This window comes from Ahaetulla prasina, chromosome 4, assembly GCF_028640845.1.
Source record: "Ahaetulla prasina isolate Xishuangbanna chromosome 4, ASM2864084v1, whole genome shotgun sequence".
Taxonomy (NCBI): Eukaryota; Metazoa; Chordata; class Lepidosauria; order Squamata; family Colubridae; genus Ahaetulla; species Ahaetulla prasina.
Genome location: NC_080542.1, coordinates 100,885,078 through 100,907,716, shown reverse-complemented (window position 1 = coordinate 100,907,716; position 22,639 = coordinate 100,885,078). Strand labels below are relative to the sequence as shown.

At 38.1% G+C, this 22,639-nt stretch overlaps 1 protein-coding gene across 5 annotated transcripts in view; it reads right to left on the bottom strand.

Moving 5' to 3' along the window:
• RFTN1 (raftlin, lipid raft linker 1) overlaps positions 1 to 16,373 on the bottom strand; it is a 140,228-nt gene extending 123,855 nt beyond the window's left edge. Inside the window, exons 1-2 of one of the 5 annotated variants that reach the window (XM_058183565.1) lie at positions 16,018 to 16,373; positions 1,262 to 1,389 (exon numbers count right to left, since the gene is read on the bottom strand). The gene's annotated coding sequence lies outside the window, so the exon portion shown is untranslated. Of the gene's footprint in view, positions 1 to 1,261; positions 1,390 to 13,827; positions 13,881 to 16,017 lie in introns of all 5 variants that reach the window. The other 4 variants (XM_058183567.1, XM_058183566.1, XM_058183563.1 and 1 more) reach the window with 4 other exon arrangements.
• Between the last annotated feature and the right edge of the window lie 6,266 nt (positions 16,374 to 22,639).

Genomic DNA, 22,639 nt, shown 5'->3' with positions numbered 1-22,639 from the left:
AATAAGAATTGGGGAAGAATAATCAATAGCAACAGCAAACCTATGCACTAGAACATGAAGCATTATCAAGAAGCAAAAAGCAATTGGATAGGCAGTCTTTCATGGGAAAAATAAAGAGAGAAATGGCTAATAGATATAAATATAGACAACAGTGAACTAGAGGGATCAACAATATGATTCAATATAATACTATTTCCTAGGATGTTGAATATTATATTCCAGTATCTATAATCAATCCATATTATTATGCACAGAACTGTAGTTTAGCTAATAATTTGTCAGCTGCAGGAAGCCTTTTAGCTATTTCTTATTTTTCCCTTTGCTATTGTCCCCCAATTCTTGATGAAACATTTTACTAACATGGTAAAGCTACTAGCAAAATTCATTGCCAGTCTACAAGAGAAGTGACAAAAGAGACAATTGCCTTTCAATATGTGAATTACATTGATGAAAAAAAAAGCAGAGATGCAAGAAGCAGTAATATTAAGATATGAGAGGTAATAAGATAGAAAACAGACAGAAATCTATCTTCCAAGAAACAGAGAAAGAACATGTTGTGTGTCTGCTTAGCCTGTGTCACTAAGCCAAGGATATTGGTTGCTATAATTGCTTGCTTTATTTCTCTAATAAAATCATATTTCTGTTAAAATGTTTTTTTTAGAATAAAATACTTTATTTGGCAAAGTATGATTAGACACTTAAGGAATTGTCTCTGATGCAGAAGCTCTCAATATACATGTAAAGCAACAGAGTAATAATAATCATAATACCAATAAGAGGTGAGTAGATGAGAAGGAAAAAAGCAATACTACAACAATGCAACATCATTAAATATAGTTAGACATAGAACATGAGAATTAGATGTTCAGCGGAGTGATGGCACAAGGGAAAAAAAGTGTCCCTGTGTCTAGTTGTTTTGGCATGTAATGCCCTATAGCTGTGGTGGCGAACCTATAGCACATGTTCCAGAGATGGCACTCAGAACTCTCTCTGTGGGCACACGCACTGTCGCCCCAGCCCAGTTCCGTAAGATTGCTCCATCACATTTCTCGTTGTCGTTTGCAGGGAAACAAAGTTTGTGGGACAAAAAAAAGTTCACTCAATCAATTTCAACTTCTCACGAAAGAAAAAGATCTCGCAAAGTTGGAATTGAAATTTAGTGCACCTCACAATTGGGGAAAGGGGTTCCCCTCCTCCTGGAGCCCATTATGACACAGAGCCACAATGCGATCCTGTGGTGGTGGTGGCGGCTAGCACTTGCCTCCCTGATGTCAGTTGCTTTTCCTGCAGAGCTGCCTGTGTTGTGATGCCCTGACTCCCCACTGGCCAGCTGGTCTTCAGCATGCTACTCCTTGTTTCATCAGCCTCCAGACATCAGATTCCCACCACCTACCACCAGTTCAGGTTTTTTTCCCATCCCAGTGGGGAGAGAGGAGGAAAGAGAGAGGGAAAGAAAGGGAGGGAAAGAAAGGGAAGAGACAGAGAGAAAGAAGGGAAAAAGAGAGAGTGAGAAACAGAGAGGGAGGGAAAGAAAGGGAAGAGACAGAGAGACAGAAGGGAAAAAGAGAGAGTGAGAAACAGAGAGGGAGGGAAAAAGGGAGAGAAAGAGAGAGAGAGAGAGAGAAAGAGAGGAAGGGAAAGAGAGAAAGAGTGGGGGGAGGGAAAGACAGAGAAAGGGAAAGAAAGAGGGAGAGGGGAAAAAGAGGGAGAGTGAAAGAGAGAGAAGGGGAAGGGAAAGAGAGAAACAGAGAGAACGGGAGGGAAAGAGAAAGGTGGGAGGAAAAGAAAGAAGGGGAAAGAGAGAGAGAGGGAGGGAAAGAGAGAAATGACATTACAAAAGTTTTTCTTTTTTATTGTTGCTAAACCTAATATTTCAAAAGCAGAAAAAAATGAAGTAACATAAAAGTGATTTTATCCCATTTTTCTTAGAACAATTAGCTGAACTCTGCCTTATCATTTATTTTAGGTAGCAAAATCTCAGTATTCAAGTTAAATTGCCGTGTTGGCACTTTGTGATAAACAAGTGGGTTTTGGGTTGCGGTACTCTAAAAGGTTCGCCATCATTGCCCTATAGCATCACCCTGAAGGGAGAAGTTGAAACAGTTTATGTCCACAATATAGATATGAGGAATCTATAAAAGATTTAAGAGGTTGTATAGTTTATCCAAAGACATCAAGAAATTCAGTATGGTGTAAGTTATTCAAAAATTGGTTTAGCACTAGGAAGACCTAGGTTCAAGTCTGTTGTCTATCATGGAGCCTCACTGATTTTGGAAAATTCTTTCTTAGTCCAATCTATTGCACCTCATTGTATAGTATATATAAGAGTGAAGGGAGATCCCCATGTAAGCTGACTTGAGCAGGATAACAATCTACCAAAAAAAAACACAAGTGAACAGCTGTTTAACATCCTATACCACTGAGGTGGCGCAGTAGTTAGAATGCAGTACTGCAGACTACTTCTGCTGACTGGCAGTTGCCAGCAATTTGGCAGTTCAAATCTCAGCAGGCTCAAGGTTGACTCAGCCGTCCATCCTTCCGAGGTCGGTAAAATGAGAACCCAGATTGTTGGGGGCAATATTGCAGACTCTGTAAACCACCTAGAGAGGGCTGTAAAGCACTATGAAGTGGTATATAAGTCTAAATGCTATTGCTATCAATTTATACTTAAAATCTACATTGCATATATGATATGATGTATGGTAAAACTCTAATGGTAAAATCATCAGGATCTGGAAGGCAATTGTGTCTTTTGTTTTGCCTATTTTTTGTGTATACAGATCTCCCCCTGCCCAATTCTATGCAACTCCTGAAGAACTCTAAAAAATGAAGTCTAGAAGCAAATCCATTCTTTTTAAGTGTTTTTTGCCAGAAATCCTGGTCACATCACTGCAGGATGCTGCAACAGAGGTTGTTAATGCAAGCCAACTGTCAAACATCCAAAATGCAATCTGTAATCGGGCTATGTGTATGTGACACAATACCTGGAAGTTCTTTAGAGATCAAAAAACATCCTTTCCAAGGCCATTATAACCTTGAACAGTTTTTAAAAAAATATCCATAAATCAAGGCTATCTAATCGGAAAGCCTCAGGGTTCAGTCCCCTATCCTATTCAACATCTTATGGGACCACTGGAGGACATGAAATCTATCAGTTCAGAGTGAAGTATCATTAATATGCAGATAGAGGATACTTAGTCATACAATTCTACCCTGGGCCCACTGAAAAAAATGTGATGGAAATCAAGATCCTTCATCATGAGCTTATAAGGGTGTGAGTGGGGAAAAACATGTCGGTTACTCAATACAAATCAGATAAAGTGCACTCTATCTATTATCTTTGACTCTTTATGGGATTGGTTTTGCATAGAAAGAGCATTTGGGGAGCCTCAAAGAACAATGGATATTGTGGCTAATGATGCTTTTGCATAGCTTCAGCTAGTATGCCAATGAAAGCCTTACTTGGAAGAAGACGCAGCGAAAATAGTTGTTCATGCCCTTGTAACCTGTAGATTAGATTTCTCTAATTTATTTTACCTGGGACAGTCTCTAAAAATCACCTGGAAATTTCAGTTAGTTCAGAATGGAGAGGCATGCATGTAATCAATTATACTACTAGATTACACTTCTACTCTAGGAGCTGCACTGGTGACCAATAGGTTCCTGAGTGCAATTCAAGGTGTTGGTTGTATCTGCAAAGCCCTTATGGCTCAGAGCCTGTGTATATGAGGGATCTTTTGCCAACAATTTCTATCTATCCTACCCTAACTATGGAATGCCTTCTAAAAATCTGCATTTACCAGGAACTATGATGAATATTGACAAGAAAATATTTTTAAATCAGAGTTAAGAACTGTGGGAATTTTATGTTCTAAGTTGGGTAAAGAAACATCTGGAAAAAACAACAACCAAACTCATGAAAGCACTAAGGATCCCTTTATGATGAATTAATATAGCCTCATAGTGGGTGTTTTCTGGAATAGTTCGCAGCCTGACTAAGCATGCTCTATTGGGGTTGTCTCTTCTAGAAGACTTTTAGGAATTAATTATAATCAATGGCATCATAAATTTAACCCCAAATTAAGTAGATTACTATTTTAATTATTATATTGACTTATATGGTGCTTTGCATGAAAGTTCTGTAAGCTGGCTACAGTCCCTGCTACAGTCCTTATGACTTCAGGCAACAAACAAATCCCTTAAACAATATTTACACTATTAATACACAGTTAAAACATAAATGTATTGATTTTCTTTATGCCGTTCTAAATTCATTCCATGAACCAATAAATGGCACCTCAGCAAAGTAAGTGTTGACAATGGTGCTATCATTCTACATAAAGGGAAAGTGAATGATATTGAGAGGAAATGAATGAGCCAATGAAAGTCATGGTTGGAAGGAAATGATACTCAAGAAAAGATAAGTGTGAAATTTAAAGAAAAAATACAATTGTATACAAATCAATTTAAGTAGATGGTGAAAACAAGGAACATTAGCAAAACTATGGAGAAATTTAATGAATGGAATAAGATGTATTAATCTGGACTGCCTGTTCTTATCTCATATCTTCTGCCTTTTATTTCTACCGCTCACTACTTAGTGTCATTTGTTGCTTTCCCCAGAATGGAATAATGTGCATGTATATGTATGTGTTTGCTTAACAACTGATGAAAAAGTAACTTTAAAACTAATGCTCACCTTTATGACTTCTGCAGCATCTCTCAATCAATCAAACGTTCATCATTACAGTCAATTAGTTGATGTTCCTCATCTATGACCCATTTTTTTCCTTCCCCTTGTTGCAAAGCAAAGGGATTGCCTAAAGAAGCTAACTCTTCCTGAACTGTTTTTCTCTGAGGCATAGCATGTCCCTAAAAAAAACATTAACCGCAGGTTAACAAGGTCATCTCTGTGATCTTAATTAGGCAGTTCATAGCTGCTGCCTGGAACTAAGTTTTTAATCAATTTAACATCTTTGGTTTCTTTTAGTGGCTATGAACTTGAAACCAGAATCACACTAGACAAACAGCTAGCATCAGTACATTCCTTTTGATGTGTATTTCCCATTTGTGTCTGCTTACTGTGTAATCCCTTCTTTTCCAATGAATGTAAATGCAAACATTAATTCCTTTCTTGCGCTACAATATATTCCAGCATGAATGTAAGCATTACAAATGGTGCGGAAGTAGTAAAAATGGGCCTTAAGATTTGCCACTTTATCCAGCTTCCTTGTAAGTCAATTTACTGAAGTTCTCCGTGTTGATTTAGCTCACCCAGCTATTTGGGCTCATGTACTCCTAACACTGCTAAGGAGAGCTGAAGTTGTAAGCACAGTTGCAGTAACCTGATTTTCCAATTAATTATTGTGTCATTTAGTGACCAAGTTGCAAGTTTCCCCTATGGTCACTAAACAAGGACGACCTGCATGTATGTATGTATATCTTCAAGTTATTTCTTTCTTTTCTATATAATAATTTCAGTTTCAGACAATTCTTTCTATAAATTCTCCAACAAAGTTTAGTGTAATTTCCCAAGGATGGTATCTTCTCACAGATAAGATTATTTCTCATTCTCTAGTTATAAAAGCAGAGCTATAATCCCACTATCCGGATAGTCTAATACCGTGATGGCGAACCTATGGCACGGATGCCACAGGTGGCACATGTAGCCATATCAGTGGACATGCGAGCTCAGCTCCAGCGTGGGCCTTCTGGGGCCACCAGAAGTAGGGAAACAGGCTGTTTCCTGCCTCTGAAGGGCCTTGAGGGGGGGAATGCCCGTTTTTCTCTCTCACCTAGCTTCAGAGCCTCTCCAGGAGTCTGGGGAGGGTGAAAATGGCCTCCCCCCCCGGAGGTCCCCTGGAGGACAAAAATGGTCCATTTGCCAACTTCTGGTCGGGGGTGGGTGGGCTGTTTTCACCCTCCCCAGATTCCTAGAGAGACCCTGGAGACTGGAGACAGCAAAAAAAGGGCCTTCCGGTTCCACCAGAAGTTGGCAAATGGGCCGTTTTCGGCCTCCGGAGGACCTCCTGGGGGTGGGTGGGGAATGCCATTTTCACCCTTCCCAGACTCCTAGAAAGGCTCTGGAGAAAAACAGGCCTACCGGGCCATTGCATGCCAGGAACAGGGGGATGTGCGCTTGCGCGGGGGCAGAGGGCATAGAATTATGGGTGTGGGCACACATGCAGCCCCCCCACTCCCCCCCTCCTGGCACACGATTGCAAAAAGGTTAGCCATCACTGGTCTACTATAACACAGACACACTCATGATCGCACAACTAGAACTGACAATAATATGCAAAAGATAGCTGTGAACGTAATATAGGGCCTCTGGTGGCTCAGACTGGTAAGACAGTCTGTTATTAACAGCAGCTGCTTGCAATTACTGCAGGTTCAAGTCCCACCAGGCCCAAGGTTGACTCAGCCTTCCATCCTTTATAAGGTAGGTAAAATGAGAACCCAGATTGTTGGGGGCAATAAGTTGATTTTGTATATAATATACAAAAGGATGAAGACTATTGCTTGACATAGTGTAAGCTGCCCTGAGTCTTCGGAGAAGGGCGAGATATAAATGCAAATTTTAAAAAAATAGACTAAAGGAAAGATAGACAATAATAAACAAAATAATTTCATGTGCATTCAAAATAGTATTCCATGCTAGAAATAAGGACTACAGGATGACAAAAATAACAAGAAATCAATCAATCTATCAATTCTGTTGTAAGACTTTTAAAAGTCTGAGATACAAATAAAAGTCTCTAACTGAAATGATTGTTTATGAAAATAGTACTACCTAATAGATTTACTTTTTGCTTGAATTAAATAAAGATTTCAAATTATAGTGTAAGTAAATCTCAATTGAAACAAATTCATTGGCAGATTTTTTTTTTAAATCAATCGTCAGGTCCACTCAGCTGGCATGATTGCTTGCAGAAAGATTTAGATCAATTTGATTAAGTGCTAACAATTACAAGGCTGTTTCCTAGTATGGAAATGTTGTTTTATGTTGCTTAACAGCAACCCTCTGACCAATCTAACAATATCACACATGAACTCAAAGGGGAGTCCATCCAAATTCCATTTTTCAGACGTTGGCAGCATGCTGAGCGCATCATTAATAGGACACCTTCTGGTTATGAAAGATATCTCATCACTGTTGTGAAAAAAACCCACTACAATTCCCATTTTGCAGTAAGTTCATGTGTAGCTAAAATAACCATTTTTCACACATTTCATCAGATTCCACATTTACAGAAATCATCACTGCTGCTCCACAGATATATTATCTCTTAACAGAGCAACAAAAATGTACAAATGCAATCCAGACATAGATTAGAGTCGTAAAATAGAATGAGATTTGAGGGAAGAAAAAGAACTCTATTATACTGACATCATATCTATGGAACTTGTCATAACTGATCATCTAGTTGTTTTAATTATGTATTAGACTTGCAGTTATCTGGAAATCAAGCCACAGAAAATGTAATAATATACTGAAGAATTTTCAAACAAACAGAAATCCAAGTGGGATTTTGAACAAAATGCAGCAGGGTACACTTTCCTAACTCTATAATACTCCTATTCTCAATTTCAAATTGTCAGTCACACCTGTCTCAAAAATCTTAGATCCAATTTGAATTTTTTTTATTCCCAGCTGCAACACTATATATTCAATCTCTATTGGTTATTTGGGAGCGTGGGGAGAGATGTTTGTATGGATTTTATTTTGTATTACTGAATCTGATGAGGGTTTGGCAAGAATACCTTTTGTTTGTTTGTTTGTCTGCATTTTTGTTCTCATTCATTACTTCAGTTCAGTGATACAATTAATGGTTTTACTCCATTCAAGCCTATGTTAAACTCTGCTTCAATTCTACTTGAAGCAGATTTCCCAAAACGGCCTAATCCTGATTAAGTCAGTCTACAATGTACACAGAGAAAGGAAGATGAGTCAGTTACTTATAAAATCTTAGGATCCTTTCTCCTCTTAAGGAAGAATCCTTATTATCAGAATCATAACAGGATTAAATTCTCTTGTGAAATTCAGTGCTAGGTTAGATCAACTGGAATTGACACAAAAATACATATGAACATACATACCTATCTTCTAAAATAAGTATTTCGTCTGTACCAATCTAAAAAGCTTTGTTTAAAAAATGTACCTATTTCTAACTCTTGTTTCAATATAGCTTTTCTCAAATGTCAAACTGTATGGCATATAAAGTTTTTCAAAATATAAATGAATAACTATGGACAGAACAAGATACGAATTGTAACATAAAATAAAACTAAATATTTTACAAAAAAGACAGTAAAATATAAACACAAAGGAAAATCACTATACAAGCAGTCCCCAACTTAAAGACCAGAATTGAGCCCAAAATTTCCATTGCTTAACAAGGCAATTGTTAAATGAGTTGCACCCCATTTTATGACTTTTTTTGCCATAGTTGTTACACAAATCACTGCAGTGAACCATGCTGTCATTAAATGAATCTGGCTCATCCCCAATAACTTTGCTTGTCAGAAGCTAGCTGGGAACATTAAAAATAGCAATAGCAATAACACTTAGACATACATACCATTTCATAGTGCTTTACAGCACTCTTTAATGTATTATAATACATGTAATTTTGCTACAATGGTCACAAGTGTGAAAACTGGTCATAAGTCACTTTTTTAGTGCCATTGTAACTTCAAACAGTCACTTAATGAATGCTTGTTAAGTCAAACACTATCTATACATAAGCACAATTAATTAGACAAAAAAGTAGCAAGGGGCATAAAATAAAACTTTTTTTCTTTAAACATTTTTAAGGGGAAAGGGAAAGTTTACTATTTTTACAAAGTAAAAACACTGGATTATGCTGTTTTAACTATGAATATATTTTCTTGATATCAAATGTCAAAGTCTTTCCCTCTTATTAGAACTCCCTGAAAATCCTTCTTCCACATAGCCATTTCATTTAAAATGGAAAGTCCATTAGCAACAAGCAAGGTTTTTCTCTAAAGAAAAACAGTTATCTGCCAAGGGGAAAGATTTTCAGGATAAATCATGAGTTAAGATCATGTACAGCAAATCTCAGAGTACAGAGGTGTTTTTTTTTAAGAGTCATGTGGCAGGGATTTTCAGGGGATTTCCATTGCAGAAGATATCCCTCTCTGCACCCCTAAATAGTTTTCCTGGGAGTAACATCAAACTGAAGGGAGGGGCATTCATTCATACCATTGAATTTTTTTTCTAAATTAACAAAATTTAGAAAATCTAAATTTTCAGAGCAATCATAATTGGGAAGAAAAGTTTTTCTCTCCCTATTCAATATTGCTGACACCCAAATATCCTGCCTTGCATGACTATTAAACGTGCGGGGTGGGGGGCTCATTTGTACTATTTAGGAAGTGGGGTAGAGTACTTGGTCCATGGTTTAAGGCACTATTCACATTCTGCTCTTTTTAAAGATGTTTTCTGTCAGAAATCCCAAGCAAAAAAATATTGTATTTGGGGACAAGGGTGTGATATATGCTCATTGTTCCACTAATGATTTTTAATGTCTTCAAGAGCCATCCAACCTTCATTGTACTGCTAGAACAGTATAATGAGGACATACTTTGAATTGCAACAATACTTGGGTGACACTACAAGACACTATAAACCACTAGTGAAGAAATGTTCTATGTGTTGGTGCTTCGTTGTTGTTTTTAAAAGCATATAGTTGTACAATATGCTATACAATGCAAAAATGCTATGATAACATATTGTACAGCTATATACAAGTAACCCACTGATAGATCATATGTAAAGTTATACATTGCCTTATACATTGTAAGCCGCCCTGAGTCTTCGGAGAAGGGCGGGGTATAAATGTAAACAAAAAAAACAAACAAAAAAAAAAAGTTAAAACCCAGAAAATTTGTATATATTCTGACAAGGCTTGAAATCTTAAGATTTTGTGAAGAAAAAGTAGTAAATTTTTCTGTTGAACTTGGAAATAGAATGCATATATACAGTAAGCCACACAGATATTGGCAATTAGTTTTATCAATCCAAGAAAATAAAGTTGGGAGGTAGGGCCATAAAGTTGGGAGGTAGGGAATAGCGCTGAAGAATATTATCAAAATTTCTATGAAATTCAAAATGGCCTGGATGTTGAGGCACTTTAAAGGCCAATTCACTTATTGTATAAACATTCTGTTATCAAGCCTTAATTAAACCACATGAACTATGCAGATATTATATTATATATTATATGCATGGATGGATTTCCATTTGTTTCAATGAGTGCTCACCCAAACCCATAATCCCAAAACTGCCCGGCAGATGGGAACTATGGGAACCAAGATTCTAAACATCTGGATGGCATCAAACTAAGGAAAACTAATACATATAATTTGATATATGTAATATCTATCATTTACATAGTATATTCTGAACATTCAGAATGCTTCATATATCCCACTTAATGCTGAAATTCTTACAAAAACTTTAATAAGTTCTTGTTCTTGTTGCTATCTGTTTCAATACAGGAATACTAAGGGATACAACTGTAAATGGCAATGTCACATAACTGCATTGCTTGATGACGACAATCCTAGCAGTTATCATAATCCCAAAATGTGCAGATTATTAAGCAGGAAGTAGTGGGAGCCTCAGCTATGAAGTGTGGGAGTTCCACGTGGTGGTGGTAATGATGGCCAGACACAGATGAAAGTGGGGATGCTGGGAGGGAGGGTACTGAGATGCCGCATGAGTGCAAGAAGACAATGGGGCAGAGGGCACAATGCAAGCTGGGGAGACTTACTGGAGCAATTTGCAACCTTCCTTGACAATTCTCCATTAGCTTTGCTTGTGGGAAGTTGTCATGTAATGTTTCAAATGGTAATCGTGTGACTGCAGCTCACTGCAATGTTGTAGTTGCAAACATCCAAGTGCCCGAATCATGATCACATTACCATGGAGGTGCTCTAATGGATGAAACTTTTGAGGACTGGTCATAGGTCCAGTTTTTCAGTGCTGCTATGCTTTGAAAGGTCACTGAAAGGAGGAGCATAAGCTGAGTACCAACCAATATGCAGCTGATGCAGTAGTAGCATAGGATCAAATCCCTTTGGCACAATATAGCTATCCCTGCAGCAAATACTGTGTTTCTCTGAAAATACGACCTACTCTGAAAATAAGTACTAGCCTGATTTTTTGGGGGGTGGGTGGGTGGGCCTAATATAGGCCCTATCCCAAAAATAAGCCCTAGTGAAGGGGTTGGGCATGGCCGGCACAGGAGTCAGGGGCTTCCCTTCCCCGGTCACTTCATGGTTGCTGGGCCCCTTAATTGCAGCCCACGGATCAGATGATCCAGCGATGGCTGGGAGTTCTGTCTCTCTGGGTGCCTGGAGATGTTTCCAGTGCACTCTCGCTAACCCCAGCCCTGCCTATGGCGCTAGGCAACCTTGCAGCTAAGGACCCTTCTGTTCTACAGCTCACCTGTGGCTAACGAGCAGGTGGCAACCACGGTTTGCACTCTGACCGGCCTGGAAATCGGGTGTTGCTTAGACTGCTGCTGCTACGATGAGGCAGAAAGCCATTCAGCCCATTGGAATCAGTTCCTCCCACCTCTATCTGGCAGCTGCTCCTTGAGAAAAGGACAGGCAATTGTGGAAGATTGTGGGTAGCGCATGTTTGTGAAAGAAGCAAAGCCCAACCTGTCCCTTTCAAACAATCAAATCTGTGTGTGTGAGAGAGAGAGAATGAGAGAGAAAGAGAGACAATGGAGGGGAATAAAAAGAATTATAGGCAATGCTGTTTGAAAATGTTTCCTCTCTCTCTCTCTCTCACACACACACATACACACACACACACACACACACACAGAGCAACATTTTATGAGAAATGGTGGAGGGCAACCGGGTAAAGAGTCTGATCCTCCCCTGCCTCCAGCTTGGCACCCAATCAGGGTAGCACGCCGAGGCCCAGCCTCTGCATGGGCGACCCCTGCACAGCCCAACATTAGAAAAGGGCTCCCTCACAGCGCCTCCTCTTTGGGCCTCACCTACCTTGGAAGCCAGGGATCCTGCAGGCATCCTGGCCAGGTAATGCTGCCCAAATCCCCAGGTTATTCGCAACTCAAGAAAGCCGCACTTCCGCTCCACTCACTTGCCCACCCACAGCTGGGCCTGCTGGGCACCATCTGCCCCAAACCAAGCAGCGGGGAGGCTTTGGGACAGCACCCGCCAATTGGCAGAGGAAAAGTGGAAGCAGGCGGAGGCCGTGCAGGGCTCCTCCGGTGGCCTCCCCAGCCCTGCTCATGGACAGTTCATACACAAGTTGTGGGTATGGACTGAGTTTGGCATTTCACCTTCCTGCCTTTTGTGAACTTTTGGCTGCACACAAGGAAAGCAGCAGAAGCAGCAACAGTCTTTCTTTCTCTCCCCCAGACTCCACCAGAAATGAGTCTTTGTGAGACTCGTACCAACATAGCCTCTTGGTGCAGGACCCTGCAAGGCGTGTTTTGGCTTTGCACACGTGAACAGCAGCACTGTCACGAGCTTCATCACACCAGTGCAGCTGGCACCTGCTGCTAATGGTTGCGCTGATATGTCGAACCTCACGGTAGTGTCACCACTTGCACATGCACATGCACCACTTGCACATGCACAAACCTTGCAGCATGAGGTTCAACATATCAGCGCAGCTGTGAGCAGCAGGGCGCCAGCTGCACCAGTGTGATGAAGCTTGTGGAAGTGCTGCCGTTCATGTGTGCAATGCCACAACAAGCCTTGCAGGGTCCTGCTCCAAGACGAGCAGTGCAGTGCAGCCAAAAGTTTGCAAAAGGCAGGAAGGTGAAATGCCAAAGTCAACCCATACCCACAATTCATGTATGGGCCACCCCCAAGCAACCCCTCTGTTGTTTCTCTCTCTCTCTCATTCTCTCTCACACAGAGACAATTGATCGCTTGAAAGGAACAGGCTGGGCTTTACTTTTATCATAAGCACGCGCTTCCCACAATCTTCCACAATTGCCTGTCCTTTTCTCAAATAGTAGCAGCCTGGTGGAGCACAAACCATGGTCGCCACCTGCTCCATAGCCACAAGGTGAGCTGCAAAACAGAAGGGCCCTCAGCTGCACTGATGCCTGGCACCGTGGGCAAGGCTGGGGCTAGCAAAAGTGCGCTGGAAACATCTCCAGGCACCCGGAGAGACAGAACTCCTGGCCGTCACTGGATCAGCTAATGCGTGGGCCACGGTTAAGGGGCCCAACAGCCATGAAGTGACCATGCTTGCCACCTCCTTCACCAAAAAAAAAAAAAAAAAGACCTCACTGAAAATAAGCCCGAGTGCTTATTTTCAAGCCTAAAAATAAGCCTGTCTTATTTTTGGGGAAACACAGTATTTTCCTCTCATAGTTGACATAAAATCTGATCAATCTATGCCATGACAATGTATGCTTAAATGCATAATATGGATTTAGCAACATCTTTGGGGTTACCATGAACATATATTTGCCTTGGCAATCCACCATCTAGGATCTCTTATCAATAGTTCAATAAGCTTGGATAAACTTACATGTTCTCAGGGAATCAAGGAATCAAGACAATCAAGCCAAAGAGTACTTTGAACTGGTATTGGAAACAAAATCATACTGTAAAATAAAAATATGCCATATTCCCAAAAAATTATGTTTACCAGCATTCTTATGACTATGTCTTACATCATCGGAAGTTTCTAATCTTGTTTAAAGTGCAACTCCACAAAGAGTACATTATTTCTTCAAACAGGTAAAAATATACCTGTTTGAATAAATATTAATTTATAATATATAAAAATAAATATTTTACCAGCATCCTCAAATGAAACCAAGGAATTTCACAGCATCTTCAGACCTGTAAATCTAAAACAGGTTAAACATTTATGCAGAGAAATTATCAGAGAAACTGATTTACCAATCCACATAAGCTGTTCTTTTTCGGAAGTATAGTTTTGCTTCTTTGCTTACCTATCCTAAAGTTGTATCCATTTATAATTTTTATTTGCTAGATTAGATTAGGAAAGCACAAACTGGGAAGCTCTGATGGCATTATGATCCTAAATCTTTAATCCAACTTTTCAAATCACTAAGTCAAAGATTGCTTCTAAGGCAGGGATGAAATCCAGCAGGTTCTGACAGGTACTGGAGAACCAGCAGCGGAAATTTTGAGTAGTTCTTAGTACTGGCAAATGCCACCTCTGGCTGGCCGCAGAGTGATGGGAACGGGGATTTTGCAGTATCCTTCCCCTGCCATGGCCACCAAGCCACACCATGGCCACGTCCATAGAACCAGTAGTAAAAAAATGGATTTCACCACTGTTCTAAGGTCATTCTAGCTACCAAATATATTCTTAGTAGGATAAGTAAGTAGAACCAGTCTGATAAGTCCAATTGTTATTTACTCAAGTGGCAACTGCTATTAGCTTATGATGGGAGCCTTCCCCCCAAAGCCAATTTAGCTTTTTGAATATAGCATATGCAGTGCTGTACCTCAATCCACCTATTCTATTGTGACCTGAATTCATCATTCATATGGTAAAAACCACAACATCCTTTGGTTTTAAGTGGTTTGTGTCTCCGCACTAACAGTTTTATCATGTGTTACTGAAAAAAGTATAGGATATAGTATTTTCTTAGCAAAGAAACAAGCTATAGACATTGGCTTTAACACTGTGAAAGTCCAGTGTTACACTAGATAGATGATAGGTTTGACATAACAGTATTTTCATATATTCTTATGTTAAAGCACTGGCATGTTCAACTCTAATAGATCTTGTACTCATCTCAGAGATGATAGAAAACATAGCCAATACTTAGAAAGATACCAAATTAGAGAAAGGCAACATAGCATTTTTTCCAATATACAGTAAACCAAGATTTAGATAAGATTTTTAAAACCCTACCAATGGCTGTTTCTAGAACATTGTGAAAGATATCCAGTTAGTTTTTAAAAAGCCATCATTGACAAGTTTATTTGGAGCCTGAATGTTTAGTTTTCCTTACTAGAGACATTACCAACACGGATATACCTTGTAGACACTTTGAATTAGGCCCAAAGAAGCATCAACAGAAAATTTGCAGAGCTCCTAAGAATCATAAAAGACTTTACAATAATAATAAGACTTTTCGGCAATAACACTGTCATTGAGGAAGCAACACATCTAGCTGCTATGGGGGAAGAAATTGTCTTGCACTACCAATATACATTTCTATAGCGAGTAATGCCATTCTGTCCTAACCATTTTTCAGCACAGACTTTTTTTACTCATTATAGGATTGGGAGGGGAGGTGTACTTCCAGCGTTAGATATAGAAATCCTTAATTTTCCTGTTAATTCTCTTACTATCTTCCATTATGGGAACTTCAGAAGCTATCCTTCCATGTTTTCAAGAGTAATTCAATACTAGAGTCTAGCAACCCACAAACACCAATTCTCATCTTTCCTCTTTTAAATTCTTTAATAAAACCAATAGTAAAGGCCGTTGTCTCATGATTGTTTTTTTCCTCTTTCCTCAATCGCAAGGAATTCAACAGACGCCCACTTGAACTCCGCTCTTCCACATTTTTCCCTGTTTCTCAAATGGTTCTGCTTCGGATTCAACTAGGAAGAGATAGAATCCTCGGATCAGCGGAAACTCCGACCTTCGTCAATAACCAACACTAACCGCAGGTCACCTATTGCGCAGATTTAGATGATTTTTTTTAAAGCGAGAGCGCGCGGGGAGTGAGATTTCACACCTGTGTGGAGAAAAACCTGATGCATAGCACGAGCACCGCACGCACGGACGCTTAGGTGGATGCATACCTATTTTCCATTCCCGCCTAACGGTAAAGTTTCATGAGGAGCTGAACGCCAACCCCCCGAAGACCGAAAGCTCAGAAGGCGAGACAAATTTCGGAAACGAAATAGCGTCCTTTCCGAATGCGCCTTGCTCCGAGTTCCCTACTTCAGGGCTTATTTTGCTTGTCACCACAGTCCCACTACCCCATCTTTCCGCACCTGAGGCTCGCCCGCCTTCCCGCTTTCTGAATCGACGCTGCTACTGCGCTTTGCTTTCTTTAAAACAGACTCTGCCGAACAGCCCTCAGCTCCGCCAACGCCAATGCTGAAAGTTTGCTCCACGCCACCCTCTCGGAAATGAGCAGCAGACTCTGCGCTTTACCGGTTGCCGGAGGAAGAACGCTTAAAGGGACCGGGAGGTGCCTCAACTCGGGGAAGAACTGTGGGCGCAACAACCCAACCGCGATGCTTCGTCTTCTCTCCGAAAGAAGCCGCTTCCTCGCTACTAGGCTAAAGGCGGGGAGGAGCCAAGAGAGGCTGCTTGATGGGGAAAACCGTCACCGCCTCTCGCCCCCGAAGAGATTGCTTTTAAAAGGCGGGAGACTCCCTTAGGCATGGCTAATGATCCCGCCCTCAACGCTGATTTCTCGGAGGTGCTGTCGAGTTAAAAAAAACCCGGCCCTCCGAGCTAGTCTCCGCAGTCCAACTGTGAAGGTCTTCCGGAATTGCATCGGGTTAATAGCCTCTTCAATAATTTTAATCTTGCAGATAACAGTGATGGAAGCCATAATCCAATTTATGGGGACGGTATCAAGTTGGGCAGGTTTTAACTAACCTTTGAAACGATGTTCAAAATCGGATTTCATATTAAATTTAAACACAACTTGATTGATCTAGTAGGTTGCAAAAAAAAAAAAAGTAAGGAAATTTGAGGATTAGAAAGCTCGAGTTTTAAGAGAAAAAAATTATGTGGAAGATTAAACAGCTTGGTTGCTTAGAATAATTTTTGCTGAACAACTCACCATTGAATCAAATATCAAATTGCACATTATGGTGCTCAAATCCCGCTTCTATTCTGTATCTGTATTAAAGCATTCTCAAAGATGACAGTCCAGCCATTGTTTCAATATATCTAGCAAGAGAGAGTGCAGAAGTTTTCCTAACATTACCTATCTTTCTGTACTACCGGTAGGAAGACTGTATATCCCTAGGACTGTAAGAGAACATTTTTTTCTATAACAGGTCTCCAGATATTCATATTTCTCTCACCTCACCCCAAATTTAAACATTTTAGTTTCCTGAATCTTTCTTCATAAAGTTTAAATTCTAATTCCTTTCTTGAACTCTGTGGTCTTTGCGAAGTACTAGAAGTCATAATAAATTTAAAGCAAATTGCCATGATTTGTGGAAAAATGTTGACAATGAAGCAACCTAAAATTTTATTTTACTTTTTTTAACTGCATGGCATTCACAATTTTTATTCAGCCTGTGATTGCTACAATCCCATGACCATTTCCACATATAATTTTGCCATTCTATATTAATTTTAATGTCATTTTTATGCCTTTGTAAATGTACACTGCAATCCTTTGCATTCAAGTATGGGTAAGAATTAAGAAACAGTGATGGTGCAGTCTATTAGTTTCCTGAGAAAAGTTTTTATTACAGCTTTATTACAGCTCTTTATTACAGCTTCTGGTCTTCTTTAAGTATAAAGAAATTCTGGGGTTGAATTCAGGAAAACAAACATTTAGATATTAATTCATTCACAAATTCAGTGAAATCAATCTCTCATCACTTATTACAATTGTCTCTCAATATACCACAAAGAATATAATCTGCATATGTTTGATATACTGTATGTTTCATTGTTGTATTAATAAATATGTCCCATTGTAAAAAAAAGATTAGGGAAAAGGCATTAATTTCCCTTTAATATTGTTTTCTAGTAGCCTAATGAAACCTAATTAATTAGGCTAAGCCTAATTAAGATCACTAATAGTAAATTACATATTTAGATCATAAGTATTTAGTAGGCAAACTAAGTCTATCTTAAAATAACCAGCATTAAATAACATTATTTAATGCTATTTCAGTATAAATAGAAAGATCAAAATTAAGAGGATGTTATTATACATTATACATACTGTGCTTAGACTAAACTGTACCCTTACTCCATGTAACAATTACAGTAAAATTAGCCTTCCTAACCTTGTCATCATTGCCATAAAAATCAACTAGACAGGGCAGAGATAATTTAAAGATTTTCCTTGCTGTCACCTCTCAAGGGAAAAGAAGTTGCACTTGGGCTTATTGAGGATAATTACTCTCATTTGCAAATAACCAATAATGTAAATTATACTGCCATCTAGCACAAAATAGGAGAAATTAAAACTGCCAAAAAATAAAAAACAGCATAAACAGGCTCTTGCCCTCAGTTAGAAAACATTCCTACATTTTTCAATCATTTTACTTTCTGATTCAGATTTGTCTTTTTTTCTCCCCTTGAATTTCCCTTTTCACATTTGCAGTTTTTCTCACACACCCTTTACTTCACTTTTTTTCCTACTCATTGACTTGTCTAGTTGGCTATATGAAAAAACAGCATAAACTCCCAATAGGGGGCCCCTATAATTGTATAGGTTTTGATAGTAGTGTTAAAGCCTACGGAGAAGATTGAAAATGCAGCATTTCCAATATATTGTTATAAGAATTCCAGTCAGGAGCAATTTCAGATCTAATCTAATGGATACTATACTACCGGTAGTAGTTGCCAATAACATAGGACTAGTAAGGATTCAGACCTTTTTAAAAAAAATTCCAGGTCTCTGGATTTTAAAAAGCCTGATGAGTATTTCTAGTACAGTATTTAAAATCAGTTAAATATCTGATAATCCATGTACCATCTGAAATGTACTTAAGTACAAAAGGATGGATAGTGGATCAATATAGATTAATCTTTACTATCAACAGTATAGAATGCAGTTATTTATATTGCATAACAGCATTGGGCTAAGAGAACAAGCTGAAATGTTTTCATAAAATGTTTAGAAAATATGATTTCAATCTGCACTTTAGATTTTATTGCTGTCTTGTTCCAGTGTTTTTCAATTGAGATATTAACTTCCCTACTAGGCTATACAGTGTAAGAAAACATTTACACGATTTCTTTTTAAAATGGAGATAGTTTGTTAATTTGTTTAGGGGAATTTGCATTTTGTAAATCTCACATTGTATTTCCTGGTTAGCATAGTATCTCCTCTAAGCATGCCATATAGCAGAAAGCTTATTATATAATACTGGATAAACATAATGTTCTGTATTTGAATTTTAGAAGCAACAGTTGTCCAGGTTTTTCTAATTATTAATGCATGTGGGCTATATTTTTAGATAATACAGAATGTGCCTTAACTATTCTGGCATCCTATCTTTAGCAGATCAATAATTGCTAGGATCATTTCCTTGTAATAGAAGTGTTGCTATCCACAATACAGGACATACCTACAATGCAAAATATAAAATCCAATGTACACAATAATGAACTAAATGTACTATTGAACTAGTTTTAGGAATTTCACATAATCTTGCATTTAGTACAAAATGCAAACATCAGAAATCAGAGAGCCAGTTTGGACTAATGGTTAAGACATGAAGTTAGAAAAAGGGAGACTGAATTCAAGTCTGGCCTTATCAATGAAAGCTAGCTGGGTGATTTTGACCAGCCACTCTGTCTCAGCCCAACTCACCTCACAGGGATGTTGTTATGGGGAAAATAGAAGAAATATTAAATATGTTTGCCACCTTGTTTATAAAAATGATGGTGTGATATAAATTAAACAAATACCTAAGTTTTTAAGGTTTATTGAGCAGATGCAGATCTCCTATAGCTATATTATTAGTCGATTATGACGACTGCTATTTGTACTTATTCACTGAAAGTACCAAGAGGAATGGTAGATTAAAATATAAAATTCTAATGCAAGGATCAGTTAGCAAACTAGTCTTTACCTTTTATTTTCTTACAAATGGAATGACATTGAGGTGGTTTGTTTATTCCCAAAACTGCTGCTATGATGGGGTGAACAACTATAAAATACCATTTACCTAAAAGCAAACTTGTTTCTTCCATTTGTTGAAAATCCTCAAAATCTTGTCTTTTTTTGAGATGAGGAAATTTCCAGTCATAACCTGGCATGCAGGTATGCACTTACTAGGCCTATATGAGTCAATTTATTTATTTTTGGAAGTGAGATATTAGAAGCTAGTTCTTGTGAGCCAGGGAGCTGAGTGGGAAGCAAAGATATTATATTTGGACTCACTGGTATCCATAATAAAAAATATTTACAGTAAGAATATTGCAAGACACATATTGTATCAAGTTTCTTTTTAAAATATACACCCTAGCCAAGGCTACCTGTAACGAAATAATTCTAAAACATTAGAGAAGAAAAATTAAAGGCATGGGTAGGTAAGTAGGTTATAAGGAACAAAGGGATCTTAAGCAATAACTTTGTTTTCTTTTCATCTCCTTAAACTGATTTACTCAAGTATGGGTCAAGTTATGGTTTATGGAGGTATATGTTTAATGGTATTAGAAATGAATGTATAGTTCTTCCATACTGGTTCCTTCATGCTATTTTTAATTTTTTCTTATGTATTTTAGCTCAGGAAAGAATATGCCATCCCTGTATTAGTATCTTTGTACAGCTGGTAAGCTGAGAGATAAAGCTCATGTCAAGACTAACCACTTGGTCTCTATATTACTGTACATTTACATTTATTGCTAAAATACTTTTAAAATTTTAGTAATATTTAGCCTAACACACCATCTGCTGGCCAGTGATTATTTTGCAATAGGGATAGAAGATATGACATTAGCGAAGTTGGTATCTAATCTGACATTTATTTTCCTTTGCCAAAATTAATTTTTTTAATTATTGATAAAATAGCAAATTTATAAATGGATTAGTTTAATACTAAGTTTAAAATGGCTGCCTTGTTCTTTAATCAACACATAGAATTATAGCATATAGGTATCTTCTCAAAACTAGGGCCACATATTTTCCGTATCTTTAACAAAGTTACTGTTGTATCTTTCTATAATTGGTTTGATATATTTAAGATGACCAGGCTGAGCCTGTCCTGCTCCTAAGAGATCTAAGTCAGCTTATCTTGAATTCTATTGACTCTTATCTATCCCAATTTGTTTTGAGCTGTTAGTAATTCGGATTCTTATTAAGAAGCTTGCAATAAACCTATATATTTCATTTGAAGAGTCTGATTTCCTACACTTGACAATTTCATAATATAAGAACAAGAGCACATCTTTCAAATGAATTGCTTATTTAATTTTAAAACATCTCTAGTCCGTACAACCATGTTAAAAACATTATTTTTAACAATGTTGTTCATAACACTGTGATTTATTGTAGACCTGAAATTAAACCTTTTTATTATTATTAATCTTAAAGTGTGTATGTTTCCCTAGACTCTCAGCAACTCTGGGTGGCTTATAAATTGTGAAAAAACATTTAAAAATAAGGAATGGTGCAAAAATACAAAAGAACAGAGATGACAGATAAAACAAACCCAGATGGGAGCAAGGAAAAGAAAGGGCATCATGTAGAATGTAAGATAAAGTACGTCTATTATCTGGAGCAACCAAATGTCATTGCCTATGCATGGAAGTTGGTATCCGTAATGATCCCTATACACTTGTTCTTAGGAATGCTACATGAATAGTTTGAAAGATTTTTGGCATGCAAGTTGTCCTTATTGTATCAAAGTCAACATTCTTTCAAGTCCTCTATTGTAGCTAATTTTTTCCCTTACAATATAAAAATACATTTCCAATTCTTCACTTCAAGAGAGCCTTCAAATAAAGCATTCCCTCAATGCTTTTTAGCAAAATGACCACCTTCTCTTCTTTTCTGAAGCTTTCTCATGTAGTCCCAATAGCAGGGGAAAGTATTCATACACAAATGCCTTTCCTGCTTTAGACCAGATAACTATAAATACCTTCACTTCTTCAAATCAGTGAAGAAAGTCAACTTTCTGATATAAAGGACTCAATCAAGAAAAAGCCAAATCACTTCACATAGGCCTATTGGTTTAGCTAAAGCCTCTTTGGGAAACAGTCTTATTCTGATTTTTTTTTCCAAATTTCCCCTTCCAATTTTTCCAGCATCATGGATGAAGTTTTGAAAAATTCATGTCCTTTGTTATTTTGCTTTATCCTTATAAAATATTATTTATTTAAAAAATAATTTTTTTCTGACAGAACCACTAGATTAAAATACTCATCCATAGTATCCTTTTATAGAGTAATATAGACAATTCATTTTAATGCTTCAGCTCAGATAGTTGAGTCAGCTTTCATTTGAATCATATGATTTACTTACTGCATCACACCTAGCTTCTCTTCAATCAATGTTGAGCACAAAAGCTGTCAGTGGGATTGGGCTCATGAAACCTGAAGAAATTATGCCTTCTAGTAAAACAGAAAGCAGGGTATCCCCATTATATGTTGTTAAAGGTATATCTGTCTCCTTCACTTAAACTTTATTATCCTTTGTGCTTCCTACTTTCAGAATAACCTGGATTCAACAAATGTATTTTCAGAGCTCTTCATTTAGGAGGTGTATTCCACTTCTTTTTGGAAGACTGAAGAGTCCATCCCATCTCCCTTCATTTTCTTATGAGCCTAGCCTAAGCAGGATATTGGATAGATGTTTCCTTTCACATCCTAAAGTTAGTGAAAGCCAAAAACATATTCTTGGTAAATTCAAGACACTTTATAACTGTAAAGGCAGAGGTAACAATGTTAATGCTTGAGTTTATT